Consider the following 27,522-nt stretch of genomic DNA (forward strand, 5'->3'; position numbering starts at 1 on the left):
GATCCCTGCACTAAAAACCAGGCTGCTTCTAAAAGCAAAGGGCATCTGGATTCTTTTTTTTCAGCATATCAAACGTATATTCCCCGAAACACAGAAAGCTGCTCCTTGGAAACATCTGAACAGAGTGTGTGTGTTGGGGGGGCAGGGGGGGTTCCCTCCCACCACTCTCATTGTTTTCACTTTCTTTCATTTTGCTCCTCCACGCACCTGACTTTCCTTAATAAATATATTCCACATTCCTCACCACCCTCACCTCTACACAGCCAATGCAACACTCTGTACAGGAGGCCTTTCAAAAATTACACACCACACTCTCTCAAAAAACAGACTTGTGCCTAAGGGTTGGGGTAAGTTATGAATGCTCTTTAAATCAGTGGTTCCTCATACACCTGTCCTGACCAAGGTAATCTATCCCATCTTGGGCTGAGCTGTGGACAGTCCAGTGAGTAAGTCTAGACCTCGGAGGAGCTGGGACAGCTCTTGGATTCAGATGAGGTCCCTGATAATAGTTCAGTGACAAGGGCCATCAGTAGCTGGTGTCAAGCTTGGACATGTGCCTGGGGTGGGGGGCGGGGTGGTAGGAAAAGCCAGTGAACATCCACAGGTCTCCGGTGCAGCCCAAGGTCCCAGAAGACACTGCAACCAAGCATGACTTTAGATGGCAGGGGGTGCCTGCCAACTTGGTAATATATCGGCAGTTCTTTTCTGTCTGACTGAAGCTTATAAAACCCAGAGCCTTCCAAGGACAGAAGAACAAACGTGGGAAGGCACCAAAGCATGAGAGACCATAACCCGCTGCAGGAAGTGGCAAAGGCACGCACAATGAGCTTGGAGAATAGAGGTGTTAAAGTCACAGTGGCCGCCAGTGAAGAAATGATGAATCAGGGCGGGGCCAGAGGAAGACGTGGCCATGGACAAAGCACGAAGTTTACTGTTTGTTCTAGAAGCTCTGGGCAGGCACCAGAGTATAGAAGCAACAGGTTCACGGTTGCATTTTGGAAATGGTAGCAGCAGGGATGGTGGGTTTTAAAGGTGAGAACTTAGAGATAAAGAGACTAGTTAAGAAGGCAAAAAACTATTGCCATAATCAAGGTAACAGACAATGCAGGATTACGCTGGGGAAAGAGAATAGGGTTTACCAACTAACCTGGGAAACTTAGGCAAATAGTGCCATCTGGGATTATTCGCAGGTTTTTGTCTCATGGATATTGATGCAGGTTGGGGGTGGGATAGTTTAAAAAAAAAAAAAGAATATATTTTAGACATTTTGTGTTCCAAGTGTCCATTGGTCACCCAAATATAAAATCAAGTAAAGTAACTGACTATGTGGGTCTGGAGTTCAGAAGAGAAACATACAGATTAAAGTGATTTGAGGTACAATTTTTAAATGGAGAGCCCCCTTATATAGAGAATTTACTGGCCCAGATAAGTGGGAAGTCTGCAGACAAGGCAGGTTTTAGGATTTACATATCCAGTGGATCCACCATATTAACAAGGATAAAGTTTCCTCCCAGCCCTCCACTCTGCCATCCCCGTGACACCTTCATCTTACAGCTGGAATCCATCATGATGATAGAAGTCCTGGATCTTCTTGCTTCCTTATCTTCGACATAGTCGCAGAGAGTTCAGTTCACAAAAGAGCAAAATTCCTCCTGAACTTTGCCTTGATTGGAACCATCATTGAACCAATCCTTAAAGTCAGGGAATAGCCGGCACAGATTTGCACAGACATCACTGACCCAAATTAGAAACCATGATGAGGGGTATAGGATTACCCTGATTGGTTAGTCCAACTACATCTGCCCCCCGGGGATGCAGTCATCCCACAAAAATTACAAGGATCCCACACACTGGAGATGTGGACATCAACCCCATCTTGGTAATAATGCAGCCACACACCCTTCTTTTCTGTCCTCCAGTTCCCTTGATCCCTGTCAATGTTCAAGCACACCTGTGGCCCTCCTGCTGCAGAACTTGAACTGAGGTTTCCTCCAATGGAACACTCTTCGATCCACTCCCAACACTCCACATCCCCGCTTGGCCTGTTTCACGCCTCTGTCAACTCTCGGTGAATCATCACTTCCTCGGGGCAACTCTCCTGTCCTCCCAAAACAGGTATTTTGTCCTCCTCTTTCACGGACTTGTCACAGATGAAATTTTACATTTTTAAGATTCTCAAATGATTCCTTTATTCCCCAATGATCAGTAAGCTGCAGAAGACGAGGACAGTGTCTTGTTTGCTTTCCATCCAATCACCAGCACCCAGCAAAGTTCAGAAGAAGGAGGAAACACTCAGTGTAAGCTTAGTTAATCGGCTGGCTGGTCCATCATCCCCTCCCAATGGGCTGTGCACACAGGAAAACATCAAAACGCTAAGAGAATTCCTGAAGTGGCAAAACTTTCTGCAGAGCTCCTGTGCTTTTGAGAAGGATAACCTAATGAGGAAAATTCATAAGTTTTGCCTCATCTCCTATTAACTAAAGAAATTAAGCCACAGGCACACCAGAAAGATTAGCTCAGAGAGTCACATACAACATATCTTTCCTCCAGGATTTAAAGAATAGTTCGTTTTACAAACACAAAAGCATGAATTCAGACTCAGCAAGAAATGTGCAGGGCTCTTAACACAGACACCCTTGCCAGTCACAGGACCAGAGAGGAGTTGATCTACAAATCTCAAGCTCAGTGATGCCTATAGTAAAAACGCAGTGAAACAGTCAGACTTCACGTATGTTTTCTCCCTTGACAGAAATAATCTCTTATACGGTCATTGTAAAGGGAAATATTTGCCTCTTTATGCTCCCTTTGATATGCACCCTAGTGATTTGATACATATTATATAATCATTGGCCTCAGGACAGAGGAGAGAACAACTGTTACCTCTACAGTAAAACAGCTTTCTGTGATCGGGGGATAAGCAAGACCGAAAGTGGGTTAGGAATTCTGTGTCAGTTACATAGACGGCAGTGACAACTAGACATTATCTGAAAACAGTTTCCACTGAAACTTCCCCATTGATTAACAAGTGTAGCATTAATATTTCAAGTTCTGCTTCAAGTATAATAATCAGAACACCACGGCCACAACAATAAATACCCTACAGCAGTTTACTGCTTTCGAATTTTCAAAGCACTCGCGCGCACACTATTTCATCTTCCCTTACAATTATATACATCAGAGAAAGGCAGGGACTGGCTCAAATCTCCAAGGAAAAGCCTTGAAAGAGCTGGGAGGAGAATCCATAAAATGTCTCCTTTTTACCTCTTTCCACACTGACTCTCACCCCTTTTCTTACGCTATGAAAGAGAAGTGACATCTTCAGAAGCTGGAACTCCAAATTTGGGTGAAGCATATTAATATCCTCTGCAGAAAAGAAGTTATCTTTCGTCTTACAAATCCATCATTCAGAATCAATTTCCTGATTATCAGGACTTTTCCCTTGGGTTCAATATGCCCCACTGGAAAAGTCTTACCATTTAAATTAATTATGACTCTGAGAAGCATTTTGAACTCTCTTGTGTGTACTTTTTTCTCCTAAATTTTTCACCTTGAAGGTACACATGAAGAAATGAAGATATGTATTACTTTGTAAGCTACCCTTCAAAATTCTTAAAGATAAGCATTTAATATGTAACCACGCCAATTAACAATTAACACACCAATGAAGAAAAGCGCTGTTACAAATAATGGACAGTTCAGGCAAGTTGGTAATAGTTCACCTTTCTCTTAACTGTGCATGATTGTAGGGTCCAGAAGTAAACTGAGTGGGAGAACTGGACTGAAAATCTATTCAGAACTTCACTTAGGTGGACTTAAGCACGTGAACGCGTCTCACGTGCAGTGGTGGAAAAAACAACAGAGATGTATCTGGATTATAAAAATACCAACATCACTTTTTCTACTTTAGTCAAAACAGTTAATAAAAGATGCAATGATCATTAGTTCTGTCTACTCAATATCCAGGCCCTTCTTCCTTCATCACAGCCCTGAGGGCTTTTGTTGCTGTGGTTGTTCGTTTGTTTGTTTTCACAGAGCTACCCCTCCTCCACGTTCATCAGGGGAGGGTGACCTAATCTCCAGTTCCAGACAGAGATCCTGAGCACTGGTGGGAGTCACAGCTCCTGCCTCCCCCTGGCTGGGGACTGGTTTAAAAACAGCCACTGAGACACAGAGTGCTGTCCACCACTGGGTTCCTGGGAAAGGTCTCCCTGCTCCCAGGAAAGAGACAAACTAGGAGATGGCTTTTTATCTCCTCTGGCCACTTTCCTGTTTGGCGATCATGTGTAGAACTGTCTCCTTTTCATTCCCAGGATGAAACCAGTACACAGAGGAAGGAAAATACCAGAGATTTCAGGGCAGGTTGCATTTATGTATTACTTTAGGAACACATTTCCTTATGTTTTAAACCAGTTTAAGTCAGAGTTTTCTTTTGCTGTGGCTGAAGCAAAGAGCAGAGCCCCCTCCTACCCGCTGCCACCCTAGAGAAGGAGGCTTATGAACTTAATGCTCAGGAAGGTTCTTCAAAAATAAGTACCAGCTCTGGAATGTAAACTGGTGTAGCTGCTATGACGGACAGTACGGATGTTCCTTAAAAAACTAAAAACAGAGTTACCATATGATCCAGCAATCCCACTCCTGGACACACATCCAGAGAAAACTCTAATTCGAAAAGGCACATGCACCCCAATGTTCATAGCAGCACTATATACAATAGCCAAGACATGGGAGCAACCTAAATGTCCATTGACAGATACCTGAATAAAGATGATGTGGTGTATATATACAATGGAATATTACTCAGCCATAAAAAAGAATGAAATAATTCCATTTGTAGCAATATGGATATGGATGGACCTGGAGATTGTCATACTAAGTGAAGTAAGCCAGGAGAGAAATAACAATATTATATGATACCACTTATATGTGGAATTTAAAAAATGATAAAAATTTTATTTACAAACCAAAACTAGACTCAGGGACATAGAAAACAAACTATGGTTACCAAAGGGAAAAGAGCAGGGGAGGAATAAATTAGGGGTCTGTGATTAACAGATACACATCACTATACATAAAATAGATAAACAAGGACCTAGTACACAGCACAGGGAACTCTATTCAATTTCTTGTAATAACATAGTGGAAAAGAATCTGAAATAAATATATAAATATATAGAGAGATGGATATAGATGGATATGTATAACTGAATCGCTTTGCTGTACACCTGAAACTAACATTGTAAATCAACTACACTTCAATAAAAAAAGAAAAGTTAAGAAAAAACGGGAAAAATAAATAAAATACCAACTCCGGATAAACTTGGACTTTACCTACTAAAAGACCATCATCTCCTGGCCAATCAGAACCGTTCCAGCCCCACAGAGGCATCATTTTCAGGAAGTGTACCGGCTGTATGCCCAGTCATTCCCCTTTTAATTCTCCCCTGATACGCACATGTATCTCCTCTCTCACCTCTCCTGTCCCCGAGGCCTTCTCACAGGTACTCATCAGCCGGCAAATACTTAACCAGCACTTAGCACAGGGAGAGCTAATAGCAGCAAAAGGTACCAGAACAGTGCTTTCTCCTCGATTTACCAATCTCAGTCCTACACACATGCCACACACATCACCTAAACTCTGCCAAGATGGGGGTGAGGGGTGAGGGGAGAACTGGCTCTTCAGATCCTAGACCTATCGGTGGACCTTAGGGTGATCCAGAAACCCCAGAAATTGTTGCAAAATTTTACTCATGTATTTGGCTACATGCATTTTTTTCTGGGAAGAAAGTCTATAGCTTGTATTGTGTTTTCAAAGCAGTCTCTGACCCTAAAAACATTAAGAACCTCTGCTCTAGATCAACTAGGGTCAAGCAAACCACACTGTCCGGATGTGTGACACGCTCTTATCCCTGTAACAGAGGTGAGGGCAGAGGACACGTTCCCCAGCTCTTCATATTTCTTGCCCCAAGAAAACTATCTCAAGTATTAATGATACTGAAGTTTTGCAATATTCCAGATAGCATAGCATTTTGTGGACCCTCCTGGGGCCTCAAGAACCATCTGTATCCCTTCAATAGAAGAAAAAATAAGTCCCATTGTTTAAAAACATAGAACACAGCTTATTCTTAAGTTTGGGCCCCTCCAAATGAAATATGAGTCCCGAGTTCAAATTTAGTTGAGGAGACAAAATAGGCACTTGACAAAATAACTACTATTAGCAAAAAAGTAGGGAGACAGAAGAAACCTGGACCTTCTCCATCAGCCATGCTGACAAACACTTCACTCAGCCTTATGCCATTTTCCTACTGCAGTCTTTACCACGTTCTCTCCTCCTTTCCTCTCCTGCTGCCACCTTTCATAATATGGCCCTAGAAACCGGTTTCCAGGACCTCAGCTGTGCCCCACTCCAGCCTATCATGAAGCATTGACAACTGTCACTTCTACAGACAAAAAAATCTCAGCGGCTCCCTGCTGCTTAGGGTACAAAGTTAAAATTCTTCAGCCTGGCATTTAAGGTGCTTGGTGATGTGTGTTTACCTTCTTTCCTTGTGTTACCCTAAGTAGCACCGCTACTTCCTTTGTGTGTCAATCACACGAGACTCTGTACAGTGACCCAACGCATCTCTGGTTATCTGGTCTCCATGTCTTCCCTCCACATCAAAAATATTCCTGCCCACTGAGTAAATGCATGTAGAATAAAGAAAGGAATGAATGGGTTCATTGAGGGACCCAAACATGCACACCAGTCCATCATTACATACATCTGTGTGGTAGGTACAACCAGAGCTAAGGGATGAAACATCAATTCTTCACAAAGCCGAAATGTAAGACCCCACCAAAGGACTTACATAGAATTTAATCATCTAGTAGTTCAACTTTAAGGCTTTAATTATGTAAGTGGTTCCTAGGACAAATATAATCTGTATACTATTTAATATTAATTGATGAATTGTCTTCTCATAGCAAATATAAACTTTAATTCAGCCCTCAGTGGGACATGGCTTATCTTTCTATATAATCATGTTTCATCCCCAGAAGATGAGACATTTGAATACGTGTGTAAAACGGTGGATTCTAGACACCTTCAGCTTTCATATGCATCTATGCAAATGCATTTGCAAAACTGTTTTTCTGACCTTTAACCTCAGCTGATAAAGTTTAATGGTATTGCTACCAAAGGATTTTAAGAACCTGTACTCTGTCCTCAAAAATGTCTGCAAACTTAATATACATCACCCCCAAGATTCAAACCTTCACAACCATTCGGGGTCTCAACTTAAACCACTTCTTTTGAGGGGCTCTCTCTGGCTACCCTTGAAAAAAAGGAATATGCCCTGTTCCTGTGCACCCCAAAATGATGCTCACTAGCCCTTGATACCACTTCATTTTTGAATAATATTTAGTATTTATACATGTTTGAATGTAGGTATATTTGGTGGTTAGTATCTCTGTTCACTGAACGTCTCCCCCATTGGGATGCAAACTTTAGGTCAGGGAACTGACTGAGCACCTGCAGCCCAGACCCTGCATCAGTGCCTTGCTAAGAAATCAGTAAGTATTTGTTGAGTGGATAAAGAGACTTATTAAACGTTAAAATTCAGAAGCTTTATCATGAAAAAAAATCACAGAACAAAAATCACTGAAGCTGACAAAATAATTATCAACAACCAAAAGGAATTTTTGATGTCAACATAAATACATTATTGAGAGGTAAAATATAATAAGGAAGAAAGCTTTTTCTTCCCACCAAGGGCTTCAGACATTTTTAATTCTGTCTTTATATGTTTTATTTCTGTAATACATTGAGTGGGGAAATCTGTAAAGAAATAGACAAGAATGGGATAACAGCTTAATCTGAAACAAACAAACAAAAAAATCCATGAGATGAAATTCATAAATTATTATCCCTTTAAAATAAAAACCAGATCTGAAATAGCAAAACTCGACTACCTGATAGTCTACTAATGGTTTACTCAAGGGACAGTACAAAGCTCTCCATTTTCTTGGGAAAAACAGTAGAATCAGCTGGTAGATATATACAGTGCCCTTCAAAAGCCCCTGTTAAAGCCACAAATAATTGCAAAACTTGTTCAAATTGAATGGATAATTTATTTTATGTATGACTTTGCAAAGTCTTTACAAATATCCGGGGATGGCTTTGCACCCCATTTGAAAGGATTTACTATAAAACTGCACCAGCATAAACAAACAAAACTATTCTCAGTATTTATAATCATAACAAAAAACAATGAAGTTCTATATTCAGTTGGGGCTGTGAAAATCCTTAGTTCCTGGATTTCTATTGGCTATAGTCTAATATACAAGGAAACAGCATTTTTGATGTAAATGGAACACACAGAGATTCTCTCTTTTGGTGTCCCTATACTAAACATTTTTTCAGTAATTCATTTACGGGAGAAAAGCAAGGAAATAAGTGTGTACATTTTCAAATACACCACAGCTCTCTGTTATTTACGAGTGTTCAGACCCACAGGGTTTTAAAAGTCTTTCTTGCAAGAGTTTGGCCTCAAAGGAGGCCGAGAATTAGGGGACGGAGAGAAAAAGAGGACCTGTGGCCAGAAAAATGCACAATGGGGCAACTGGGCTGGGATAGGAACTGAAAGGTGCACGTGCCAAGATAAAAGCACACTCTCCCCCAACTTCGGGGGTAGCTCTGACTTCAGAGAGACTTCCCGGGCTGGGAGGGTGATCCCGCTGATCCAGTGTCTCTAATGCTTCTAATCCTGCATCCTCATGGCCCAGGAGTAAATGGACAAAAGCAAAAGGCTGGAAAAACAGTTGTTACAAAGTAGAACAAAGGGAAACCACCCCCAGCTCCCCACAGCTTTGGTATGCCTCCGGAATCTTTTGTTGCTGCTCTTTTTCTCCCCTTTCCTTTTTAACTCAGAAACATAGCTTCAGTGCAAATAAGAGAAGTCAAAGGGAGAAAAGACTCTCTTTACAAAACAAGCTTTCCAAACACACCTGTCCCTATTTTGAAGGATTCTTTGTATCTGTACAGATATTAGAGGCTGATTTCTAATCCTCCAATTTCCTCCGGGAGTTCCCGTAACTTAGAATCTCTAGAGCGGTAGTTCTCAAAATTTAATACAAATGTGCATCCCAGAGGGGGCACATTAAAGATGCTGGTCCCAGGGTACCAGTCCCAGTGGACGCCAGGAACCTGCAAGTTACAAAAAACACCCAGCATATTAGGATGCAGGGGCACCCACCTGCAGGAATGCTGGGGTGTTGACGAGAGCCAGAGTTTCCCTAATGCCTACTGACCCTCAGATCTAACTGTACTATCTGGAGCACTGCTTAAAAGTCCATATTCCTGGGTACCTCCCAGAGGTACTAAATCTGAGTCTTCTAGATGGTCCCAAGGAATCTGAACTTTCACCAAGCCTCTCCCCAAAGCCCACCCTCCAACCTTCCCCACAACGCGTTCTGATGCAGCCAGTGAGCTGCAATCCCTCTTTCAGTTTCCTTGGAAGTCGCCTTGCCTACAAGTGTCCACGTGTTGCAATCAAAGAGGAGATAATAATGTCCAGAATCTCAAGTACCAGGCGAATCTCGGCGGATGTTAGTCATCAACCCCAAAGAAGACAGGTGAACCCACAGAGCATCAAGAACTCCAGAGAACCGAGCGCTGTTAATGATGAATGTACTGACCTCAGAGCTCACAAGGAAAGACCGCAAAAAAGAGTTGAAACACAGAAAGCAAACCAACCACCCACCCAACAACAGAATTTCCTTTTGTGAGGGAAAATGATCTGCTTTTTCCCACGAGGCAACCTGAATCCCACACACAAATAAACCCCCCAACACACGAAGACATAATTTTTAAACAGACCTTGAAAAACTCAAGGTTCCTTCAAATCTTCCCCTCACCTTCGAATTTAACAACACTCAGAAATGAGAGCCTGTTCCCAGACAATCTGAAGCCGCTAACACCTAAGCACATGGGAAATATCAAAACAGAACGCTCCCCCCACATCCCAAGCTCGGCGCTGTGATGAAAGGCGGCCGTCATCTGATTCAATCAGACCACATTCAAAGCAGGTGGTTCTGAACATTATCCGAGCAGAGGGTGCCAGCTCCCTCCCCGCCCGCAGCAGCAAGGCCCCCATCGCCGCGTGTACTTAACGGCACATGAAGAATCCAGAAAGAACGGTTTCGAACCTTTGTGTGGGTAAGATTTAACCCCAGCATTTTTGCTCAAAAAGCCTCAAGAGCATCTTCCTGAGAAAATGTTGCCTTAGAAGAGCAGCAAGCACCAGGAAATATCTAGAAACTGAAATATTTACATGTAGGAGACGTGTGAAGTCTTCATATCAAAGCCAGTCACACTGGGATCTGTGCGGCTGGTTACTTTGCCTCTCTTTGGGCAAATGCAGATTTAGTTCCTCCAGGGCAGGTTCAAGATTCTTTTATTTATAATACATATATATACTTATATATTTATACACATATATTATTGTCTTAACAAATTTGACTCCAGCAAAAAAAATAACCATGAGCTAACAAATAAAAAAAATAAATAAATGAACAACCATGGGCCACAGAAGGACAAATTTCTAAACGTTCATCCCTTTCTGTTAACTATGGCAGAGGTGACATAGTTAATCTTGCTGCATCTCAACGTCCTCAACTGTGAAATGGGGATGATAGTATTTAGTGTTTGAGAGGTGAAATGAGACGATGGAACGCCGGAGCCTTAGCAGAGTGTCACGCACACAGAGGTGAGCAGTACATGAAAGTTTTTCTAAGTATTCTTATTAATAGTAAAAACTGTCAACCTTTCTCTTCCGAAATCGTTGAGGCACTGTTTGATTTACAAAGGAGTGAAACAGAAACTGAGTAAATCGTATGAAATAGGACTCAACACCTTGTAGTTCTAACACACGAGTAACCTCATCAGAGCAGACGGCAACGCCACCATCCACTTCCTCCGGGAGGCCGGGAGAAAGGAACACAGAAACGACCTGGCCCTCGGCATAAGTAAATGCTTAACAAATTCTTCAGTTAAAAAAAAAACAAAACACCCTCATTTGGACCACACCAGTATTTTGATGAATATCTCAGTGCAACAGAGGAATACTGACAGGGGGCATAACTGAGAATGCTATTTCGTTGGGAGAGATGCGAAAAGATGTCTCAAAAGTATTAATGGAAAGGTTAAGAAAAAAGCAGGAAGGGAAAAAAAAGAAGTCTTTCAAAAGATGATTTTCAATTAAACTTCAGTTGATTATGGAGAAAAAATTCCAGGCTATTAGTCTGCAGTGTTGGTTAATAGTTTTCCTTATTTTGAGAAAACAATGAAAACTAATGAGTTACATCCAGCAGCTTTAAAAAATGAATTACTGTGCATAATTCGTAAGCCCTTCCACCACATGCCTGTATGCAGTCCTTCTTTTAGTCAAGGTTTCAAATTAAGGTTATTATTTACGAGAAAAAGTTGGAGAGGCATTAAGAGCTGTAACGATTCCCCCAGACCATCAGTGGGGGAGAGCAGTTACTTGCAGAATGAATGGAAGCTAGACTCCAGGCCAAATATTTAAACAGGAGTGCAAAGGATACACACACAGCAATCTGCACGCACCTGTCACTGCAAAATTCAACACTCACACAATCGAAAGGGCATTTGTGTTCACAAATCAAGTAATTATATCCCTAACTATCCATCTGCATATGCAATTACCCAGTCTGTTGCACAGAAAGGCAGATTTTTGCAGGTGTTTCTTTACCATCTTTCCTTCAAAATCCAGTTGCCCTTTATGTCCCCAAATCTGGGCACATACCAGTCCTCTAATTGAATCTTCATGGCACTGCGGTGAAGATCAAGTGTTCTGTTTTCACATACCGTGTCCACATACAGAAGAGTTTGTAATCTAATCAGGCGCTTGCTCCCTGTTACCTCTTAACTAATGGCTGAAGGGGCTCCATTTACACCTTGATGTTAAAGGCCATGCAATGCGCCTCCTAAGCTTCTTTAATGAATCTGTTCCGAGGTTTCTCCGACCCGTTCAAGTCTCACATACGGACTTCAAAATCTCAGAGTTAAAATTCTCAGATGCCAAGTAAAGTTAAATAGACAGAATGTGGAAGAAGAAGACAGAGAAAATGAGCATGTGTATTTGAGGGCAGTGGATTTAATCAAAAGGAAGCGTTTCTGAATTTTGGAATCATTGAAATTCACATTGCAAAGCAGTTTTCTATACTCAGAACTTGTTAAACGTTTGTTCCGATGGATGCAAATTGTACTTCTGTGCGGTGGTATCGCACAGGAAAAATCAGGAACGTCTCAGCGCTGGGGGCATCTAGGAACCAGAACCAGTTCCCCTTCATGTCAATCTCAGACCCAAGTTAATCTCAGACCCAGCATCGCAGAACCTGAGAGCAGGACAAGACATCAATGGCCTCAACCTCAATACTGATCACAGACCTAGAAACCAAAGTCCAAGTAACTGCAGAATGCTTCAACGTCTCAGAATGTGTTTAAAGAATTGCCCCTGGAGCCCTCCTACATTTGACAGTATTTCTAACCTTCACTTCTTCACGGTTTGAAGTTAATGCTCATATTCGGCTATGCACTTTTTCCAATTCCTTAGATATTCTTGGATGTATAGTTTAAACAACAAAAAGTCTATTTCAAACAGTAGCAGTAGTTTGCAGTTCTAGGCAAGTAGAAAAGTTGTGGGGTTAAACTGAATGTTTTCTTTCTTACAAAAGCATCTAGAATCATACTTTTATATGTTCTTTCAGACAAGTATTACATGAAACCTTTAAAACACCATTTTTTAGGTATAAACAAGACCTGGCTTATTTTCTGCTTGCTGTAAATGAAGCAAACATCCCCGAGAAAAACGAAATGAAAGTAGGGGGGAGGCGAACAACTAAGTCTTGTGTCCAAGCCTTCTGATTTCTTGCCTTCATACCAAGGACGAGACACTGCTGGCTGCAAAACATACAGTGTCTGCTCCCACAGGATTCTGGGGGATGCTGGAATGTCAGGTGTGGCCTGGCTTCCCCAGTCGCCTGCACCACCTCTTCCTCTTGTCTGCCTCACTCATCGACATTACCTGCGTGGAATCCAAAGTTAAGTGCATTTTCAAGGCCTTGCTCTAGACCCAGTGGTCACTGCTGTGACCTAACTGTTATCAGGGTAAAAGAAGGAGACACACATACACACACACACCCCTCCTAGGAAATGGACTAAAGTCATGAAATGAAGCGAGAGCACGCCTAAAGACAGAACCACCAGTCTCTCCAAGATGCAGTGATCATTTGATGTTAAAGTATCTGAGTCATGGGCCTCGTCTTCTGTTCACGTTATCACAAGCAGGGTTTCAAATGAAGAGCACTGGTAGCATGACTGGCATGCTATTCTAGGAACTCGTCCTGAACTCAGTGAAAGGATTAGTGATCAGTATTTAAAAAACAAGAAACTAGATACCACCGCCAACTTGCGGGGGTTGGGGGGGACCCACTTTGGGGCTGAGTATTTCCTACAATTGTTTTCTGCAGAATGTTCCACAGGGGAGGTAGCCCATGAAAAAGGAGTTCTCTGGTCAAAGTAGTGACATGACCCTCTTGGGTGTTTAACAAAATTGAATGCAAAATGCACTCAAAATAAAATTTCCACTAACATGTCTTGTAACAAGGTTTTAAAAAATGCTGGTTGAAAGTATTCTTTCAAAAAGCTCCACATGGAAAAGAAGAGTAACTGACATTTTAAATTACTGTTTTGTAAGTTATAAGAACTTTTTAAAAGCTAATCAATGAAACAGGGTGTAGACTTCAGCACTTAATCATCTCCTCCTTGATAATTCTGCAACAGAGGACAATGTGGGAAAGCTAATGTATAAATGATTTAATGTATAATATACTTACATTGTTTAATTAAATTATTATAAATTTGGGGGCATATCCAAAGCTAAAACAGCCAAAGACCAAAAGTCCTTTGTTTCTATACAAAGAATATGATAATAACCCACATGGGAAAAACCGCACCCCAATCCTGCCTTCAGTTTCTGTGACCTTTTGTTAAACTCATCCCTAATCCACATTTATTTCCCCAAGTCAAGGCACCCACACCTTCCCACCAACCCAAATATAGACAGCAGAATACATTTCATTTATATTTTGAAGTAGGGTAAGTTGGTCAAACCAAGAAACTTAGGATATTGCAATATATGGGTCATTGGGTCAGACTTCATTTTGTAAATGTTTTCGTCATTTCTAGGACTCTGCGTTCACCCCCCCCCATTTACATATTAGATTATATTCTCGACTTTTCTCGTTAGAATCAACAATGGATTTTTACGTCTTTGTTCAGAACATAGCAACTTACTTGAAATGCTTGCTTATTTATTTATTTATTTATTTATTTTTATTTATATTATAAACAAAAAAACGACTGGTCAGGATCGTACAACCAGGAAGAAAAAGAAGTAAAATTGTTTTCACTAAGACAGACTTGTCTCCAACTAATAAAGTAGCCACAAACTGTACATGTATGCCATTTGCGGGGGGGGGGGGGGGAATGCTATCCTGAACGAAAACTGTGGCGTCAGATGAAAGGTGGTTTGAATGCTGGGAGAGGAAAAATAGCCAGTGAGAATAAAGGGCCTTCTCAGCTAAATAGAGTCTTCTGAGATTAGTATCATGATTTAAGTCTACTTCAAAATGGTTTCAGCCTTATTAAAATTACATTAAAACTAGCCCTGATGCATTTGCATTTAAAGGGTTGCCTTCCACTACTCAGCCAGCCCTGAATTCAGTCCCCATTGATTTTACAGTATTAGGGCACTACAACCAGAGACATTTTTCAGGATAAAGGACAATAATACTCTAACAAAAGGGTTTAAGGATACAAGTCATCAGGAACGTGAACAGGAGAACGACATTTATTTGCAGAGAAGAACACAGTCACCTGCAACATTCAAACAACCCAGAGCAGAGCAGGCAAGACAAGGGAATTATTATTCTATCCATGTGACCCTTACCAGAAGGACCACATTCAATCAGGAACATTGTACTTTTGTATGAATATAAATCTTGAAAGGAAAACAGATAATAAACTTTTTCTTTCATTTTGAAGTGTCTCAGTTAAAGTTAGTAACTTTGATCCTTTCAATCCTATATTAAAAGAGTAGCTTATTGCAACATCTATAAAGATCTGAAACAAATAATGAAGACTTTCTTCAAAAAAAAAAAACCTATAGAAATCACCACAGCTCAAAGAAGTGAGTCTTGACTTTCTTTCTGAAAGAAAATAAACGCATTCTTCGGCCTGGTTCTTTAATCATCAAGAGCTCAATCATAGGGCTACTGGTTTTTTATTATTTTAACCAGTTCAAAACCTGTTTGATTCAGGCTGTTAATTCACTTAAGCCAACAGATGAACTGCTTCAGCACTTGGCTCCAAATGACTTATCAAAAACCTACACTAACCCAAGAAAATCTAAAACCTGAACCCAAGTCCTCATAGGTTTCCACTCCAAAGAAGGTGGAGCAAAAAAGAAGGTATTTAAGAGGCACAAAAGTTCATAAGTTGATTCATCCTTATTTCTACCTCGAATTGCAGAATGCTTCCATTTTTAATCTTGTCCTAAACATACAATAAATATGAAAGCACTTTTGTAAGTTCAAAATGTTACCCAAAACTATGAGGATCCTTTAATTCTGAAAGTAGTTGAGTAAGCCCTAAGCACAAGACTTTATGAGAGCTAATTCTGTTCTACAGTTTAGTTATCAAAAGGAAAATGGGAATGTCAAAATTCCTGGGCTGCAAACAGATACTTTTTTTTTTAAGAAAAATGTCTTCAGCAACAATCAAAATCAGTTGCTAAGACTTCATGTTTTCATTCATTATTTTCAATATCAACACGATAAATGAGGCAAATACACACTTAAAGTCATGACAGAAATGGACAGTAAGTAAGATTAATTTTATAGAAAACAGCAATGTCAAAAAACCATATTCTAGGCAGCAATTTCTCTAACAGCGAAAGAATCCAGACCTCAGAGAAGTAGCTGTTTTTACATTGCCCTTTTTTAATTACGAAAATGAATTCATATTCATTAAGTATATTGCCGGATTTCTGAACAGTGTGCATTATTCAGGATGCACCCTTTACATGGAGGTGGGTGATGAGGTCTTTTTCTTTTTAATTTGAGTAGGAATCATGTGAGTTTTCTCTGAGTTTCTCCTTCCCTATCTTCAGTCCCTCCTTCTAGGTTCTCTGGCTTTCTTTTAGGTTTACCACCACAATCCTACTATACTGTAATACATATTTTTCAGAGAAATAAAACCCAGAGATTCGGTCATCATAAGGGGGTACAACAAAACCACTACAGCTGAAGTCTTGAATGCAAGTCTAAGATGAAAAGTAAATGCTCAAAGTTTTTCTACAGCTCACTCTGCTCAGAGCTGCCAAGTAAAGAACCTAAATTCAAGTGCTTTCTAATTGTTACAAATTGTGCCAAAGTACAGTGTGTTACAATAAATTATGAAGCTAATCTAAATTATAAAAGTAATTAAACTTTCCTCAGATACTCATAATTCTGCCCTCCATAAATTTTCTCTTCATTGCATATTCAATAGCTATGTGTTCCAGTTCAACACAAAACAAAAAAAAACTAAAGAAAGAAAAAATCTCCTTCCAAGGACAAGCATGCACATCTAGGCATACAACATATCTAAATTCCAGAGATGCATAAACAATTACTTTCAAGATCTTCAAACCATAGCAAATGTTAATAAAAATATTTATACTGGAAACAATTCTCTTAGAGCCTTTTTTAGTTTTGTTTTCCTCTTATTATTATAGACATTTGTTTAAACATGAGTTTTCTCCTCCATCCCAAGATTTCCTCCTACTGCATGAAGCCATAAATCTTTGTTAGCATAGTACTGTACAATCTGTTACAATAATAACAAAAATAATGAAAGCAGTACAGCCCAGTTATATGATCCTTGCCATTTACAACTGAGTCCCAACTTCTTTATGTACTCTTAAGTGTATGAAATATATACAGGACCCATCAGCTGCTAAAACACAGTCTTCTCAAGTGGAATACAGCTGCTAGTGAGAATCAAACTTCACAGGAGCTGTAAATTTATTTTTAAGAAATAAATAAGTTTAAAGCCAAAAGGGAGAGGGTGGAGGGTGATACCATTTCCAAGTTCAAATGCAAAGAAAAACCCAAAATGGCATCTTGATGCTCACAAGGACAAAAATCTCTTCTGCAAAGGTTCCACCACATTCCCAGGGGCAGCAAATCAGCCGAGCAGGTGGGTGAGTGATGAAGGAAACCCTTGTTCTCTTATAAATATCTTCAATAATTAGCCAACGTGATGAACAAATTAAGCAGCAGCATATAGGCTGAAGCCCAAGTTGGTACAAAGTTTCCCAGGGTTTGGTTTGATTTTTGTTTGGGTACCTGGTTTCTCAATCTTAAATCAGGCACTTCTATTTCAGTCTATATTCCAATTTCACGAAAACATTTATTTTATCAACAGAAAAGGAAATGAATTTGAATAAGATCTATTTATGCAATTACCATACCTAATAGCCAATTATGTGTCCTTACATGAACAGATAAATAATATATGCACATACATTTATCAATCTTGTCTGAGAGGAAAAGAAGAGAGAAGAAATTAAAAGAAGAGCAAACTGTTGTATACGGCATGCCGTTTTCATTACTTCCTATTTGCATAAGGGAATGCACTATTTGTCTTCAATAAAGCTACAAATTACAAACATTTGCCTTAGTTTTTTTTAAACCAAACTAAAACATACACGATATTAACTACATCATCCAACCTGGCAGTTATAGTTGTCATAATGGTTTACCTGACTTCCTTTATTTTGAAAAATAAAAGCAGGGGGAAATGTTAAAGTTAATATAATGCTGTTAAAATATTAATTATGTTAACATTAAATTAAATGTTTTTTGTTAAACAGAATACCACATACTTAGGGGGGTGGGGGGTAAATCATGAGAAGTTAATATGAGACTAGGATCAGATAATGTTACACGTCTAATGTCTCCATGAACGAAAGCTCCAGGAAACTGGAAGAGGGGAAAAAAAAAAACCACTCTGACATCCACATGAATACCAAATTAATTCATTATGATCAGTGCTACTACAATGAACACAAAATTAATTCATCACAGTGGCATACACAAGGCACTACCCACTTGTTATACCTACTGACAAAAAATAATAGGACGATTATCCTCCACCAGGGTGACACACGTGGCCATGGGCACTGCCAGCATGTCAGTCACACACAAGTGTTTCCTTCCCTGGGCGTCTACCAAGATATTTCTTTGCAAGGAAGCTCTTTATCAATCATAGTAAGTAAAGCAAAAGATGGAAAAATCTAAATTACCGATGGCTGTCTTGACCTCAGTTGCTGGCAACCAGCGCTGGGACTGGGAAGAGGCAAATGGAGCACCTCAGAGCCTTATTTAAGGAGACATTCATGCTCAGGGTCCTGCAAATGTTGACCGACCCTTTGCAGGACCTTGACAATGAGCTCTCCGCCCCTACATGGCAGCAAGTCTAGACTCCAAAGGGTGACTATCTCCCACAACCGGGATCCAGGACTCCCGCTACCCAGTGTAGACCAGAGAAAGTCCTAACTCCTGCTAGTATCATGGTCCAAGTCTCTAAGGAAACCTCCTGGACCTCACTGTCCTCAGAGATCCTTGTATGTAGTTACGAGCACAAGAGCAGCCATCAGGAGTCTGAGGTCTACACCAGGACTCTGCCACAAGATATGTCAAAATAAGGAAGAGTCAGTCAGTCTCCCTCTGACGCCCCCTCTGCAGTGAAGCTTTTCTTCTCCCACCCGGTCACAGGTGCCCTGAAACCTGAGACCTCAGGAGCTCAGTCTACTTTCACTTCTGTCACCAACTTAGGACCTGACTGGTGTTTTAAGGGTATCTTTCACCTTTCGGGGAAGGGGGGAGTGGTGAGCATGTGGAAGGTTCCATGGAACATGGAGGAGGTCGCCTTCCTACAGATGATGGGCTCCTCAACAACGAGCACCATGAAGCAATGTACCCTTTCCCTTCCACTTGTAAACACCCCTTCTAAAACCAAGGAAGACTTAAAGACCTTCGGGCAGCTGGGAAGCACCAGCTTCCCAGAACCAATTTCTCAAGAACCAATCTGCAAGATTATCTTTCCTTCTTCCCTTGAAATGGGGAAAGCAGTCTTCTTCATCTTAAATTATGGGGTGACCTCAAACCTTTTATGGAACAGGTCCAAGAAACAGTAGTATTGATCAATGTAATGAAAGGCTCCAACTTAATGTCACAACCTGCTAAAAAAAGAGATCTGTTTACTCAGACTTTTTCTTGGTGCAGACGGGGACCCCAAAGATGGATACTCTTCCCTTTGCTAAACTGCTTTCCTGCCTTTCTTCCTTCTTACTTAGTCTTTGTGGGGCGCTAATGTTATACCAACACATCTGCACATCACAGATGTGGCACTCACGTGGGAAGAAACAGGAATCTGCCATAACAGGAGAGCAGAACGTTATATTCCCACCTGAGATCAGGGTACCAATAAATGATGAAAGTCTTGGAGGAGACAAAAGGTGTAAGTTGCATGTGTCTGGCTGGGATGGGGATGCAGAGAGAGCAGACTTAGCACCGGGTAAAGCACCTTGTAAAAGAAAACTAGAAAGGATTTTTTCAGCTATGCCGAGCTCCGTCTGTTTATGTAGGATGGAACTTCTAAAACTTGGCTCTCCATTAGAATCACCTGGGGAGGTTTTAAAACTCCCCAATTAAATTGGGGGTGGAGTCAAGCATCAGCATCTCCCCAGGTCCCCAGGTAGCTATAACGTACAGCCAGGACTGCACACCACTGATACGGAGGCCAGATGGCCACAGATCAGGTACCGGGGGGGAAGGAGTTTCACTCTGAGGGGACACAAATTAGTGAGTGGTTCTCAAGCACGGCTGGCTATCTGAATCCCACTGGGACCTCATTAAAATACAGACTCCCGGGCCCTACCCCAAACCTACAGAACCTGAATCCCAAGAAATAAGGTCTCAACACATGTGTGCAATTGAAAAAAACAAAAAACACCTTCCAGTACATTCTGATTGTCAACTGGAGTTGAGAACCACTGGCCTCAACAAACCTCAGGAGTCCTTAGCCCTGACTTGGTTGCTTTCCAACAGAATGCGTCACGTTCAGATGGGTGATGTTAGCCTGCCAGAGAACTAGGAATGGCAGGGGGAAAGGGTGGAGGAGGGGAGAAGTATTTTAGAAAAAAATAAAGAGAAAAGAAATTTAAGTGTCCTCCAAGCACCCACAAGTCTGCTTCTTAAAGTGCTGATAATGAGCAAAAAGACCAATGAAACTAAATTTTGTACCAGTTCATTTCAGCACATCCTGTTTATACGACTATTTAATGAGTCATTCAGCCAGGATGATTTTCTGTCTGAATATGTTAATTGCCATTTTTTCATAGCTCTCTATTAAACAGCACAGATAAAACAGGCACGCTCATGATTTTAAGCCCTATCAGCCACTCACCCTCAAAGGATCGGGCAACACGAGTAAATAAGGAGGAGCAGCTTTTTTTTTAGTGTTTAATTCTTTTAACATATATCGGCATTTGGGACCCCACTTCAATTCAAAAGCATATGTTAGAGTTAGCATTAAAGTGAAAATGAAATGAGGTGGTTATCTCCCATATGCCACTGGCTTCGTTACATCACAAAGAATTAGCTCAAATAACAGGACAGCAATGTGAAGCCTCTTGCTGGTAAATTCCCCCACTCTTAGGAAGTAAGTATAAATATTTGGGAAAAGGCAAGAGATAGAGAAATGGAGAACTTTTGACTCACGGTGGTATTCATTTAAGAGCAGCTCACTTAAATGAGCCAAGTACAAGCCAATGTAGAATGATTATTATCATTAATCGAGGAGCCTGGATGATCCAGGAAATGGGTAGAAAGGTCTGGTTAACATTTTTGGACTATATTTAACAAGTGATTAAAAGAATTCACTTTTGTATTTCGTGTATCCCCAAAGGAAGCAGAATTTACAGATGTAAATTCAAAAACAACATCAATGCCAGACGTGAAGTAAAAACCATCAGTAGAAAAAGAGTCATATTTTTATTCCCATCATGACTTAATGAATCAAACCACTCTTAATATTCATTTAGCATTTATGCAGTTTCCAGTGCCTTAATTTTAATTTTAAGCATTTACATTAAACAAATTACATATCATTATACTGCACTGAGAAGGGGAAAAAAAACCCACACAATAAACCTTAAGGCGATGACAACATATTTTACCCTGAACTGCCTTGTTTACAAATATTAAATGGTCAAATTAATAGCGTTCTTCATGGCTTTTTGGCATCTAAAATTTTTCACAAATGAAAATAAAGCAACCAAAAAGATAAAACTCTGGTGGTAAAGGTTTATTGGTCTTTGTACCTCATTAAAGGGACTTTATAAATCACATTTGTTCTTTTGAGTAGCAACTAACACTGCTGAAAAGGACAGGTTGGGTTTTAAAAGAGACAGATATGACCTAAAGGGAACACATTTTACTGTAGTGAAATAAACTGAGGAAACAGTTTGCAGATTAAAAACCCCTTGAAAGGAAGCATCATCTCTGGGAGAGAAAAAAAAAAATCTTCGCGGAGGAAAACAGCTGGAAACAGGAAGCTTTGGCGCTTTCATCCTGCGGGTTTTGATTCCACTGCATCCCCGTATCATGAAAAGGCAAAGAGACCGACTTCAGCTGTGCCTCCTTTCAATAGAAGGAGGAGAGGGGTCTGTGGGTTGCGAGCAACCCCATCCAGAAGATCCCCTCCCAGATCATCCAAACACTAACAATGAAGTGGAAAAGAGGACCGGCCAGAGAGAAGCAGCAACTCAAACATCAGTGTTTTACAGGTTTTACAACGAAAGGAGGATATTCGTTATGACTTAATTGTTTCAAATTCAATTTTCATATGAATTTGAAATCCCCTATGTGAAAAAAAAAAAACTAACCAAAATAGATACACTAATTATGATAAGTTTTCTTCTCTCTCTACTTTTTTTCCCTTCTTTTTTTCTCATTATGGAGAAAAGGAGTTAGATGTTATATCTTTCACCAGGATCCTCCCACAGCACCTTATGTCCTTAAATCTAAAGTCACTGAATTCTAGTTTGCACTATTCTTAGCTTTCTAAAGTCCTTAAACTAATCTTTTGGGCATCTCATATAGATTTTTTTCCCCACTGGTACCTTGAAATAATTCTTATTAAGTTTACCATGACATTTAAAGGACAACGTAGCACAGTGAAGGAAGCTTGGATTAGAAGTTTAGATCATTCTTGGTAATCAGAAAGAGCAAGCATTTCAATGAACGGACCATACAAACCTAACACACCCAACTCACAATTTACTCTTTGTTCCTATTTTGGGATGCCTTTTAAAGGAGAGATTGCACAGCCAGACACAACGGAGGGAAATGTAAACGTAACTCTGACTCTGAAAACTGTAACCAATGGCATTATAATAGTACCTATATGACATCTCGTATCTTTCACAAAGATGATGTGATTCACATACAATTTAAGGAAAGGAACTTACATGCAAGTTAGGGAATTAACTAATTCTTTTTTCTAAAGCTATTTCTTAATAGACAGGAAAATGTCATAGCATAAGAGGTTTCTCGCAGGATATGTAAAATGAATATTAAATTCCTCTTAACAGACGGCTTGAAAGAAGGTATCTTCACATATTCAACCTTAAAGTGGAACGCTTTGATTCCATGGTAACATTCCAATTTCTAAAAAATGTCTACTGTTGACACTTGGTATGTGCCAACTCCTCACCAATAGATATTAATTACCTTTGATTTATCCTTATTCATTCTGAATATCTCTTATCTGAACGACTTTAGTTGCTAGTGAAGTACAGCCTAACTTTGAGATTCCTCATGTCAGGTGATCCTAACCGCATTTGTCTCTAAAATTAGAGTGATCCTCGCCGTCAAAAGAAAATAACTTAGTTATCTGTGTCCAATTTTGAAGGTCTATTTCCTAGTCAGACAAAATACAATGAATATCAAAACCAGAAAATTTTTACTACCATGCACTGCTGGAAATTCCAAGCTGGAAAGGCATGAATTAAGTCTGGATTTTTGCTGTTTTGGCCATCATCGATTTAATCATCATCATCATCATCATCACCACCACCACTAACCCTCTTCTTACGCTTGTGAAAGGAATTTTCACATATTATTTCATCCATTTTCAAAAGCAGCCTAAGAGGAAGCAGAACAGGCATCCTCGTCCTTATAGGATAGATGAGTAAATGGAGCTCAAAGAGGGGAACTGTCCTAAGGTCACAGAGGGGTTAGCAACAGTGCCCAGGTCTCCAGTAGAGCTGCAGAGGTTCTCCGCGAGTACGAATCTAACCCTGCTTCATTACCTCCACCAAAACCTAGAAAGTGACCCGCTCAAGTTCCACCACTGTCACATCAAATTACAGAATTCTGGTTCTATTCTAGCACATTCCAGGGAAACTGAGGTTCTTTAGGCAACAACGCTACTAAGTCCCTGTAGACGTACAACATATACATCAAAGAGCAGAGAATAACACAGTCAGCTTGTCTCTGAAATCTACTCTAATTCTCCTAATGTAGTCTCCTTGCCTCTGCTCTCCTGAACATGTGTTCATTCCAGAACATGACTGAGCAACAATGACGTAGCAAGGTCATTGTCAAGGTTATAAGTTTGAATCCATAAATGCTGCCCCCGTGAAGTCTGTTAAAAAGGGAAGAAATGCACACGTGGCAGAAAAAGCACCTCACGCCTGTTGAGTACATATGGGAACAAAACCACGTCCGAGCTTATCTCTTTGAATCCTTACAACAATTACGTGAAGATGGAAATGGAGCCTCAGGAAGAAAGTCTGAGTTTTGTCCAACGCTCCACAAACAAGCGATCATCAGAGCTGAAACTGATGGCCAGGCCCACATGCAGAGCGTAGGCACTGTGACCAGTTCCTCAAAGACTGCCTCAAAGAACAGGAGTGCAAGCTAGGCATTTTTTTCAATTCCATAAGAGAAATTCAGAACGGATGTTTTTCAATTCAGAAGGCCTATTTCTCTACACGAAGAGTGGTGGTTCCTAGTAACTTTGGCAGCACCAGGCTCTTTGAGGAAAAGAAATGCTACTAATATTTGAGTAAAAACAAAGAAACATTTTAATCACCAGTTATAGCATCCTGATATTGTGAACACTATGTTTCCTCAGTGCTTTAGAAAAATGATTATGTCATAAGCAATTTAATTTCTTATAATTTTAATCCACCTAGGCTTTGATTTAGAAACATAATAGAGGAGGCAAGTCATTCTATGCCTGAAAATAGGTCTTAATACCAAAAGTAAACAGTCAAAAGGCACAAACTTCAAGTTATAAGATAAACACTGGGGGTGTAATGTACAGCCTGGTAACTATAGTTAACCATGCTGTATTGTATATTTAAAAGCTGCTAAGAAAGTAAATCTTAGACGTTCTCAACACATGAAAAAAAAAATTTATAACAACGTAAAGTGATGGATGTTAACTCAATTTACCAGTGGGGATCACGTCACAAAATACAAAATCAAATCATTATGCCATACATCTAAAACTAACACAATGTTATGTTTCAAATATATTTAAGTAAAAATAAAATAACATCATATATGCTAATTTGTAGAGATTTAAGGCCATTCAATTTGCATTCCCATTTTTTTGAGGCAACTAAAGTTATCGCTGGTATTTAATTTGGATATATTTATTACTTCATTATTAAAATAATATAAGTACATTAGAGAAAGTGTATAAACTAAATTTAAAAAAAAGAAACATAATAGATGAGGCAAATCACTGTACTGCGACACACTAGAATCAACTACCAAAAGTAAACAAAAGCACACACACAAAAATAAAGTGACAGAGACATACTATATTCACTCAGGTGTCCTCAGGGCCCCAGTCTGCATCTGCCCTGTATACACACAGCATGCCCACATAGCCTCTGACTTGTTCTACTGGCAAAATGTACTGCAGTACCAACCTTAAAAACCACACAGGGTACTCAAGCAAAATAGACATGCTCTGCCATACTTGGCAGGAAAACCCTAATTCAAAGCTTCCAAGTCTCCCCCAAGAACAAGCAATTATAAGGTGCAGAAAGGCAATGGCTTTAAAACAACACGCTAATCCTAATATTAGTACCTTGAAAAAGGAAAACTGCCAAGATGTTGGAATAATGCCCAGTTATCCATCTTACCTACAGCAATAAAACTGTCCTATAAATGTGAACAAGACAGTTAGCATATATTTTGGAGTATCGGGTATTTTTTCTGCCTCCTCATTCTCTAGGAGGACAAACCTGACCTATGGGGACAAAACACAGCAGATGGTAATCCAGCCCGATACCAAGAGCACTCAGTCAATCCAAATAATCCACACAAAAACGAACCAAGATGTTCAGTGATGTATGGCTCCAATCTCTCTAGACAATTACGGAATCCTACTCTCCTACAAAGGCACCTTTTTATTGTAATATGCTGGATAGCCAGAGTGTCTAAAAACCATATTATTATTATTAATAAAGTAATAATTAGTATATAATTATTAAAAATATAATGATAACTATCATTATAGCTAAGACTTATGCCAGGCACTCTTTCTTTTCATTGAAGTATAGTTGATTTACAATGTTGTGTTAGTTTCAGGTGTACAGCAAAGTGATTCAGATGTGGATATATACACATCTATTCTTTTTCAGGTTCTTTTCCATTATAGGTCATTACAAGATGTTGAATATAGTTCCCTGTGCTATACAGTAGGACCTTGTTGTTTATCTATTATATGTGTGTGTGTGTGTGTGTGTGTGTGTGTGTGTGTCTGTTAATCCCAAACTCCTAATTTATCCCTCCCCTTTTTCCTTTTGGTAACCATAAGTTTCTTTTCTATGTTTGTGAGTCCCTTTCGGTTATGTAAGTCCGCTTGTATTATTTTTTTAGATTCCACATATAAGTTATGTCATATATTTGTCTTTTTCTGTCTGACTTACTTCACTTAGTATGATAATCTCCAGGCCCATCTATGTTGCTGCAAATGACATTATTTCATTCTTTTTTATAACAGAGTAATATTCCATTGTGTATATATACCACATCCTCTTTATCCAGTCATCTGTCAGTGGATATTTAGGTTGCTTCCATGCCTGGTGGCAGGCACTCTTGTAAGTAATATACAAGAAATAACTTCTTCAATCCTCACAGCAATTCTATGAAATTATTACACCCATTGTATAGATAAGTAAACTGAGAAATGGTCTGAGAAATGGACTAGAACAAGGAACGATGACATGGAGAACCAAGTTTCAAACCCAGGACTATATGGATTTGGTCCATGTGCTTAGCCAGGATACTGGTATGAGAGCAGGTTTAGTCTAAAGGTTATTGCAAAAATAAAAAAATACAACGCCTTTACACTGAAAGATGATTAGGGCTGGACTCCGCTGGTCTGCTGTTCAATACTTCAGCTCCATAGAGACACTTCTTTGAGCAATGGGGCTTTTCATCTGTGAAATGAAGGAGTAAGCAAGACACTGGAAAACCTGTTCTTCCAGTTTTAAAGATTTCAGATTCCGATGTGAAATCCTTAAATCTCGGTTTTACTTAAAGACCAGATCATTTTTTATCATTGTTCCAGATCTAGAAATACTGATCACTTACAGTGGAAGTCAAACAGCAGCAGTTTTCTCTCCAGTTCAGCGATCCTCCACCCATGTGATTCTGCTATGAAACAGCACTTCCTCTCTCTGCACAGAGGATTAGGCTACTTTCTAATAAACGTAACTCCAACAAACCCAGGAGGACTGTGGCTGCAACTTCCCAGCTCTCAGGGAGTACCAGACATTACTGGATTAAATGTGTGTGTGTGTGCGTGTGTGTGTGTGTGTGTATACACACACATATATATATATTCAATAATCCTCTGATCAGCTTTCTGACTCTAAAACCACTTTTTCTTTCTACATGATAAAGCCAAATGTCCAATGGAAAAACATCAGCTAAAATAATGCATACTTTAAAAGGTGCATGCACACACACACACACACACACACACCCCATAGAGATATTTCCACACGCAAGCATGCACTCATTCACTTCAACACAATTATTCTACGTAATTACCTTTTCTTTTTTCCTTACCAAAGAGTTAGGTACTTCTTCTACGCAGTATAGCCGCAAGTTAACAGGCAACTGCACACGTGCAGGGAAAGGAGGGAGCCATCTCTGCACCTGCCAGGCAACAGCAGTGGTGGAAGCCACAGAGGTATCCACTGAACTCTAGCCTGGGCAGAAGTGCTGGTGGATAGGGATGGGGTGTGGGAGATTTTACTGCCTAAGGATAAACTACCCAGTAACTGACTGGGCTCAAGGGTTAGTGTTGATGAGCTTTGCTCA

At 40.0% G+C, this 27,522-nt stretch overlaps 1 protein-coding gene and 1 long non-coding RNA gene across 13 annotated transcripts in view; both read right to left on the reverse strand.

Annotated features, from left to right (window-relative positions):
- Nucleotides 1-27,522, reverse strand: part of TCF4 (transcription factor 4) — a 344,633-nt gene that overhangs the window by 244,745 nt on the left and 72,366 nt on the right. The gene's annotated exons all lie outside the window — the stretch shown is intronic.
- Nucleotides 340-27,409, reverse strand: LOC116660588. The gene is made up of 4 exons (XR_004316160.1): nt 27,400-27,409; nt 26,221-26,226; nt 25,481-25,488; nt 340-1,115 (listed from the first exon to the last, which is right to left on the reverse strand). It is a non-coding gene; the product is annotated as an uncharacterized LOC116660588 (long non-coding RNA).

This window comes from Camelus ferus, chromosome 30 (genome assembly GCF_009834535.1).
Source record: "Camelus ferus isolate YT-003-E chromosome 30, BCGSAC_Cfer_1.0, whole genome shotgun sequence".
NCBI classification, from domain to species: domain Eukaryota; kingdom Metazoa; phylum Chordata; class Mammalia; order Artiodactyla; family Camelidae; genus Camelus; species Camelus ferus.